Raw genomic sequence first — 8791 nt, 5'->3', positions numbered from 1 at the left:
CAGTCACAGTTAGCAGGGGCACAGGCACACCTTTGCAAACCAGTGGCCTGGGCCCACTACTGTTCACATGTAATCACTCTTTCAAGTGGTTGCATGCAAATAGGGACTCTGACCGCCCCTGGACGCAGACAAACATGGCTTCTCTGGCCAAATACAAACTGACCACTGATAACTGTCCATAACTGGAGTCTCCAAACTTCCTGAACAAAGGGCCAGCATACTGTCCCTTTGACTTTGAGGGGGCTGAACTGTGGCCAGTGTGGGTACAAAATGCCCTGGCGTCAATGGAAGTAAAGAATGCCCCATCATTGGTATTAGTAGGAGGAATATTGCCACATTTTTGGCATTAGAGAAATAAATAGTGCTCTATCAGTGGTGGCTGGTGCTCAAATTTTTTGGGGGACGCAAACAAACTGAAAAATTAAAAAAAAAAAACCCATCAATCACAGCCACTGTGCCATCATTCGCAGCCACTGTGCCCATCAATTGCCGCCACTGGGCCATTAAACGCAGCCATTATGCCATCAAATGCAGCCGCTGTACCCCATAAAATGCAGCCACTGTGCCCATCAATTGCCGCCACCGAGCCCATCAATTGCCCCCACTGTGCCCCATCAAACGCAGCTAGTGTGCCCCCCGCTGGCTCGCCGTCTGCACTTACCTTTCTCGGTTGGACAGCTCCTCGATGTCTTCTCCCGTCCTTTCTTCCCGTCCTCTGCTATGATTGGACACCTGGAATCCAATCACAGTGCCTGTTGTTTCAGCCGATCAGGTGACAGGTAACAGATCCCGAGTACCTGAGTGGCGGAGAGGTGGTTTAGTGTTTGGAAAGCGAATATTTGTTCGCTTTTCTAACAGGGCTGAGTGACCTACAAGTGCCCAGCATGGTGCTTGCAGGTCACCTTTTTTACGCCTATTAAAGCCTATGGCTCTAATCATGTGCTTCAAAACCATCCCCTGCCGCTGTAATTCAGGCGCACTGCACCCGAAAAGGGGTCAGGCACCTGAATAGTGTGGCAGTGGCGGCCATAGATAGATTCTTGCAATGCATGAATATATTGGTGCTAGAGGGGAGTGGTAGGAGAGAGGGGGCACTGTCCACCACTGTGCCCTATCATTGGTGTCAGGGGAAGGAATAGTGCTACATTATTGATATTTGGGCAAGGAAAAGTTTCCCATCAGTGAGAAGAATAGTGGTGTCAGTGGTAGGAATAGTGCCCTATTATTGGTATCAGTTACAGGAATTATGCCCAATTGCTAGTGTAGAAAGAATAGTGCCTTGTATCAGTGGGAGGAATAGTGTCTCAAGGACCTAGTAAAGGCAAGCAAAGGGCCATGTCCGGCCCCTGGGCCACAGTTGGAGACCACTGGTCCATAGCATAGAGTGCTGCTGCATCGAGATTTGAATGCAACAGCCTATCTGCCCTCATTTGTCCATCTGAATGAGTATTTAAGTTGCAACTCCAACATTTATTCTTTACTGGATGAAATTTACAGAAAGTGAGGGGAAATCAGAACTTTAACAACTGTCACTGGAACAGATGTCCTCTTAGGGCCCGTTCCCATTAGAATGCCATGCGGATTCCTGCACTGCATTCAAATCGCACTGCCCTTGGCATCTACAGTGGGTGTCAGTGCAAAGTTAACCACACCCCAAATGCAAGTCACAAATGCAGTGCCATACAAAAAATTTACCATGCGGTCAGTTTGCAGTACATTTCCAAAAGTAGGGCATGCCCTACTTTTGGTGTGGTTCAGTGAGATTTCAGCCCTTTCAAAATGAATGGGCTGAAATTGCACTGCACAGAACTGCATGTGAATTGCACAATAAACACGCAGCATGCAGAACTATGAATATTTATATCTCCCTGGCCAGTCACTTCAACGTTTATTGCCAGTGGTGCAGGCCGGGAGAGGGTATAAATATTCAAGAATGAACTTGGAAAGTTAAGCCCCATACACACTCATCAGATTTTCTGCTGAGTTTTTCCTTCAGATTTACCAAAACCATATAATATGAGGTCAAACCTTAGGAGTTTCAATGTGTATGTAATCAGGCAGGCCCTTGTACTACATGGTTTTGGTAAATCTGAAGGAAAAACTCAGCAGAAAATCTGATAGTGTGTATGGGGCTTTAGACTTCTCCTAGGCCTTTTGCATAGGGGAGGGATGTTGTTGGCTGATAGGCCCTCCAATGCCTGTTGCCCTCTGAAAGAGGACCACGTGCCTATATATAGGACCAGGTTTGAGGCCTAGGATACTAAAGGGTATTGACGCACCATAGAGAAGCTTCAGCCTGAATAGGGAACCTGAGAAGTTGGGTAACGCTTGGTCCTTGTATGAAGTGCCATGGAGGAACTTCAGCCTGATTGAGGAACCTGAGAAGCTGGGTGAGCCTTGATTCTCAGCTGAAACTCCATGGAGAAACTTTAGCCTGGTTGGGGAACTCAAGAAGCTGGGTGAAGCTTGGTCCTTGACTAAAGCGTGGTAAGTAAGTAGCTGAACCAGCAAATATTTAGCAGTCAGGTTTCATAGAATAGCTGAAATAATATAAATAACAATAAAATAGATTTCATAGAATAGAATATTCATAGAATAGGTTTCATAGAATAGTTTCATAGCTGATTTCATAGAATGCCATGTTGGCCTAAACGTGTTCTATGAGTGAAGACTGTAAGTACTTTTATCCCTCATTTGGAGTCTATGGTTTACCTGTCCCTCTCTCCGAGGAATGTTGAGTGAGAGTCAATAAACTTTATTGCTTGCATTAAATTGTGACTGGCGCCCATCTGTACACTTTATTCTACTATTGCTTAGAATTTAGAGACTGAGGAAAATTCTACCCCACCCTGCCTCTGAAGTACCTCACATGTTTTATGGGTTAGGGGGATGCTACACAATTAAATATGATCTACATGTTAACTCCATAGCTTCTGTTTAACATTTAAAAGAGATGTTTGACATTTTGATTAAGGAAAAGAGCACTTTCTGGCATTTTAAGCAGACAACTGTTACATATTTAACGAGCACTCAGTGTATATTTAACTGTAATTTTGTTCAATGTAGTACAATCACATCCTGTTAAATATTACATAATTTTAATCTGCTGCAATTAGATTGTGAATTTGTTGTATATGTTGAAGAGAACATTAAGCCTCAAATCTGCTTCACATTGTTAACACCTTTCCCAAAGGGGACTGATCATCCTTTCCAGAGATTGCTGGGCCCTGCCACTGTGTAAATGTAGGCAAAAGCTACACAGGGTTTGCACAAATACAGTGTGGAGCTCTGGAAAATATACATTTTGACCAGAGAAAACTGGGTATGCAGCTTTCTCTGGGTCCTGTAATTAACAGATTACGATCTGGAGTCCAGAGGCTTCAAAGAGCTATGGAAGGCAGGAAGCCTCCAATCCTGGTTCCAGGTTGTGTGACCGATAGGTTGTGTGTACAGGTGCACACAGCCATTACATTAATAGGCTTTTGCATAGTTTAGTGCTCCACCCTCCCCAGAAGTCCGTGAGGCTGCAAGGAAGGGAGCAGTCATAGGTGTGCATGTTTGCACCATGCAGATGATGTCTGTGAGGAAACAGACAGACGCCCTGAGTCTGAGGAATAGAGCAGCAGAGAGCTGCGAATATACATAGACAGCTGCAAAAGGTTCAGTTGGTGTATGAAAGCACAGAGGTGCTAAGAGGCGAACAGAGGGACCATCCTAGAGGCCTAAGCTTAATGCCCTTTATCAGCAGTGCTGAGAAAACAAGTCAAGAGGCTTAAGGAGGACATTTTTCTGTTGTTACTTTGAACTTTGAATAGTCATTCGGCTATAGCGTAGATCTCTAGTGGTTAAAGCAAAATACATGATCTCACATGTTTTTCTAAATGTTCAGGGGATTAGTTTTCTATAACTGTTTTGCTGCGTACACACGATCAAACAATCCGCCGCACAATCCCCCCCCCCCGGCGGAGTTTTTTATTAACCAAACGTCCGGCGGACTAAGAAAGTAGTTTTGCACCAAAATGTGTCCGCTGGACTCGCAGTCCAGCGGACAATACGGCCGTGTGTGTGCTAGTCCACTGTACTTTTGAAATGAATGGACTTTTCCCGCAATGAGAAAAGTCCGTTCATTTTGAGCACGGCTCCAAGTAGCTGGGACTAGCGTAGGAAGCGTCGGTGGCCCCGTCACCTGGTATGGAGTTAAAGGGGAAGCCCTACGCCAAAAAAAACGTGTGGGGGTCCCCCTCTAGGTCCATATCAGACCCTTATCTGAGCACGCTACCCAGCCGGCCAAGAAAGGGGGTGGGGACGAGCGAGCGCACCACCCCCTCCTTAGCCGTACCAGGTCGCGTGCCCTCAACATGGGGGGTGCTGTGGGTAAGGGGGGCCCCTGCGGCCCCCCCACCCCAAAGCACCTTGTCCCCATGTTGATGAGGACGAGGGCCTCTTCCCGTCAACTCTGGCCGTTGGTTGTCGGGATCTGCGGGAGGGGGGCTTATCGGAATCCAGGAGCCCCCTTTAATAAGGGGCCCCGGATACCGGCCCCCACCCTATGTGAATGAGTATGGGGTACAATGTACCCCTATCCATTCACCTGTGAAAAAAAAAAAAAAACACACACACAAAGGTTAAAAATAGTTTATTGCACAGCTTCCCCTCCTTGGGGGGTCTTCTCGCTGGACTCCTCCGCTATCTTTTGCTAGCTCTTTTACTAGCGGAGGAGCCCGGCTTTCTTCTTCGTCGCTACCCTCTTCTTCCTACTTTGGGGGTCTTGCCCCCCTATTCGGTTCTTCTTGCCGGGCCTTCTAGCTCTTTTACAAGCGGTGGCCCGGTCTTCTATCACCGCTGTCACCGCTGTCTTCGCCGTCGCCGCCTTTTATTCTTCTGTTCTTCTCTTCTTCAGCTGTTGCCTCGTCGCTGTCTCTGGCCACAATGACAGGCACGCAGCGTGCGGCGACTTATATAGGGACATCGCCGGAGAATGAAGAGAAGAACAGAAGAACAGAAGAACAGAAGGCGGCGACGACGAAGACAGCGGCGACAGCGGCAATAGAAGACCGGGAAGATTCATGAAGATTCCTGAATCTGGCAGCCATCTTAAAAATCCTGGTAACCAACAATCCAGACTAGTAGTCATTTGGAATGGGTAAATATGCCATGTTGATTTTATCTTGTATATTCTTTCAAATATTGATATATTCAATATTCTGCTATTATATATCATTCTCCCGAATCAATAACTGACTTTTAGATTTTTTTCTCTAAAATGAAATTTTCCATTATATATTTCTTTTTGCATAGTTGCCACTTTTATTGACAAACAAATGTCTAATTCATTTCACATTGTTAACCACTTACTTACCTGCAATATAGTAACGGTTGGATGTGTGAAATACAGACGTTCTGTTTAATTGTCAATTATCTTAAGGTAACAATTTTGTATGATCACTTGTCTCCACGAATAAGTTTCACATATATAGACTGTGTCATATAGACTGAAGTTGTATCTTAAAAATATCTTCCTTAAAAATTACTTATAATAAATACTGTGCGGGAAACTGTCCTTAAAAAGCACAACACTCCATACAGGAGGCGTCTTGAAGCTGTCATTACCAAAAAAGGGTTTTGTATGAAGTATCAAATACATTTCAGTTGGCGTGTTCAATACTTTTTCCCTGTGTCATTCCATTTTACTACACATAACTTAATTTCCGAACGTATTTGTTTTGGTTTCTTTGTATGTGTAAATTGCATGGGTTGTTACCGACATGTGGTGAAAATTTTATGTCAATAACACCTTTTAGAAATATATTTACCTTTAAAAATTTTCGGCAAGTTCAATACTTATTTTACCCACTGTATATATAAATATACCGGTATATACTTTATAGGAGTCAGATAAAATACCCACAGCAATACATCCATCTCAGTAATGATGCATTTATAAGTGTCATCATTACGTGAGATACTTAGCTGATAATTAGCACTATGGTGTTATACAAGGTATAGCATATGTAAGTATGGCAATTATCAGGCTTGTCTCAGCTAAAAAAAACATTGCTTATAGCAAATCATGCAACATTCAAAAGAAGGCAGTTGTAAACAACATTCATACTCTGTCTCAGCAAATTGAGGCAATAACAGAATGAAAGGAAAAGAGAAGTAGAATGTACACCGCTCCAAGTCTGCAAATCAACCACTTCCGGACCAGCTGCTGCAGGTTGGCTCGGTTGGGTAAATCGACGTTACCTTACGTCGCTTTTCCTTTTGGCCACTAGGGGCATGTGCGTGCCCACAGCGTGTGCCTGGAGCCGATGCGAGTGCCCAGCGGGCGTGATGACCACTGGGCTCCCGCGATCGCTTGTGGCAGAAAGAGAACCAGGATCTGTGTGTGTAAACACACAAATACCGGTTCTTTCAGGGGAGTAGAGAGAGATCGTGTGTTCATAATAAGTATGAACATCGATCTCTCTCTCTCCTCCTAGACAGTCCCATCCCCCCTACAGTTAGAACACAGTGAGGGAACACAGTGATCGGCCCCTAGTGTTAATCCCTTCCCTGCCACTGACATTTATACAGTAATCGGTGCATTTTTATAGCACTGATTGCTGTATAATTGTCAATGGTCCCAAAATTGTGTCAAAAGTGTCCAATTTGTCTGCTGCAATATCGAAGTCCTGATAAAAATGTCAGATCGCCGCCATTACTAGTGTAGCGCCCTCTAACTTTGGTAGGTGCTAAATAGTATTTTTCTGACAGTGTAGGATATAGAGACAGGCAAATTTAGCCAGGGCTGTCTTCTTTACTAGGCCTGGTTGTTGATTCAGGGTTGGAAGTGTCAGAATAGAAGGGGGTTTGACTGCCTACACTTGATCTCTGGGATACCTTCTCTGCTTGACAGTGGATTGTGCTAGAAAGAGAGGATGGGCTGAGACCTGAGTGGCAGGAAACCTAAGTTAAGCGGAGGACTCTCATAAAAAGGGGGAATCACATGCTCTAGGGAGTTGGAGTTGGAGTTCGGAGTTCGGAGTTCAGGGCCAGAGGCCCAGGAGTTCAGAGATCCTGGAGCCTCTGGGAAGGAAGTGAGTCCAGGGAGGCCGAGAGTCTGGCCCCTGGAGACGGAGCTAAAATGTAGCACTGGGGAAATACCGGATGTTCTGCCCAGGTGGGCAGCGTAGGAGGAGGAGGAAGTAGAAGAAAAGAGGTGGAAGAGAACTGGGTGATTGAATTTCTGTGAGTAGAACATGGACTGTTGATTGGGAGAGAGCAAAGGGAGTGTAAACCCAGAGGAGCTGAATCAGAACTTCATAATGTGCATCCAAGGAAACACAGTATACAACCGCTTTCAAAGTCCGAGGGAAGTTTGACATACTAGTCATGGAAATGGGCAGTCATGGCCTGTGACTTTGAGTTTAACACCCACAGGATACCTATCGATTTGGCAGAAAGGGATTATTCAGAGTAATGCTTATCTATCCAACTTGAGAGTGCTGTATCATAAAGAGAAATGGAACCAAGAAAAGATCGCTATAAGGGGTTTAGTTAACAAAGCTACAGCTAAAGATTAACACCGTTTAACAGAGAACGGGGTCAGAAAGGGAATCTCATATACCTCACTGAATAGCCCCAACAGATTTATTCCTAAATAAAGCAATATAAATCTGGAATTCTGACTGTTTGGTGTCATGTGATTGCATGGGAGATCGGGAGAGGATCAGTCTGGCAAAAGGTAAATGAACAAAATGAGCAGACCCCATGGGGGTACCGCTACACTAGTAAAAAATGAATAATAGTAAAATGCCATAAAACTATCCCCTATTTTATAGACACTGTAACTTTTGCACAAACCAATCAATATACGCTTATTGCGATTTTTTTTAACAAAAATATGTAAAAGAATACATATCTGCCTAAACTGAGGAAAACATCTGTTTTTTGAAAAAACAATTTGGGATATTTATTATAGCAAAAAGTAAAATATATTGTGCTTTTTTCAAAATTGGCACTTTTTTTGTTTATAGCGCAAAAAATAAAAACCTCAGAGGTAATACCACCAAAAGAAAGCTCTATTTGTGGGAAAAAAGGACGTAATTTTGTTTGGGTACAGCTTTGCATGACCGCGCAATTGTCAGTTAAAGCGACGCAGTGCTGTAACGCAGAAATGGCCTGGTGATTGAGCAGCCAAATCTTCCGGGGCTGAAGTAGACAAAGATCTCTTGATACTGCTATGGCAAAAAGACTGGGTGCCTGCCAAGGTCCGCAACCTAGGAAATCCATGCAACAAAGGGAAAAAGTGGCACATCCAGAGATTAAGAAGATGCAATGATTAAGCACTTTGTGTGAAACACGTCTGCTGAACAGTGTGGATCCCTCATGTGTCATGTTTTTTAACCTTTGATTCTACAATAAACCAACAAATTTTTCTTCATCTCTGGATGTACCACTTTTTCTCTTTGTTGAACAGAATAAAAGCATTCAGCTTACTATTTGAACCAGGGTTACAACAAAGCTATCTACAATGTGTATCTACTTATATCTGTAACATAGGGGCACACACAGAAGTAACCTCTCACTGCCATCAGCTCTCTTTGAGCAACATTTTCGGTTTCAGCTTGCAGATATAAGTGTGGCATCATTGTAATGTTTTGCATGGAGTTCCCCAATGTTGCACATATCTACATTCTGTAAATCGCACATAGCTGTATTCTGCAATCTGTAAATCGTACATATCTGCATTCTGTAAGTTGCACATATCTACATTCTGCAACCTGTAAATTGCACATATCTGTATTAT

The sequence above is a fragment of the Lithobates pipiens genome, unplaced genomic scaffold (genome assembly GCF_037356315.1).
Source record: "Lithobates pipiens isolate NorthernLeopardFrog02 unplaced genomic scaffold, aLitPip1_a1.2 Scaffold_13, whole genome shotgun sequence".
Classification (NCBI taxonomy): Eukaryota; Metazoa; Chordata; class Amphibia; order Anura; family Ranidae; genus Lithobates; species Lithobates pipiens.
Note: the sequence above shows the minus strand (reverse complement) of the source record.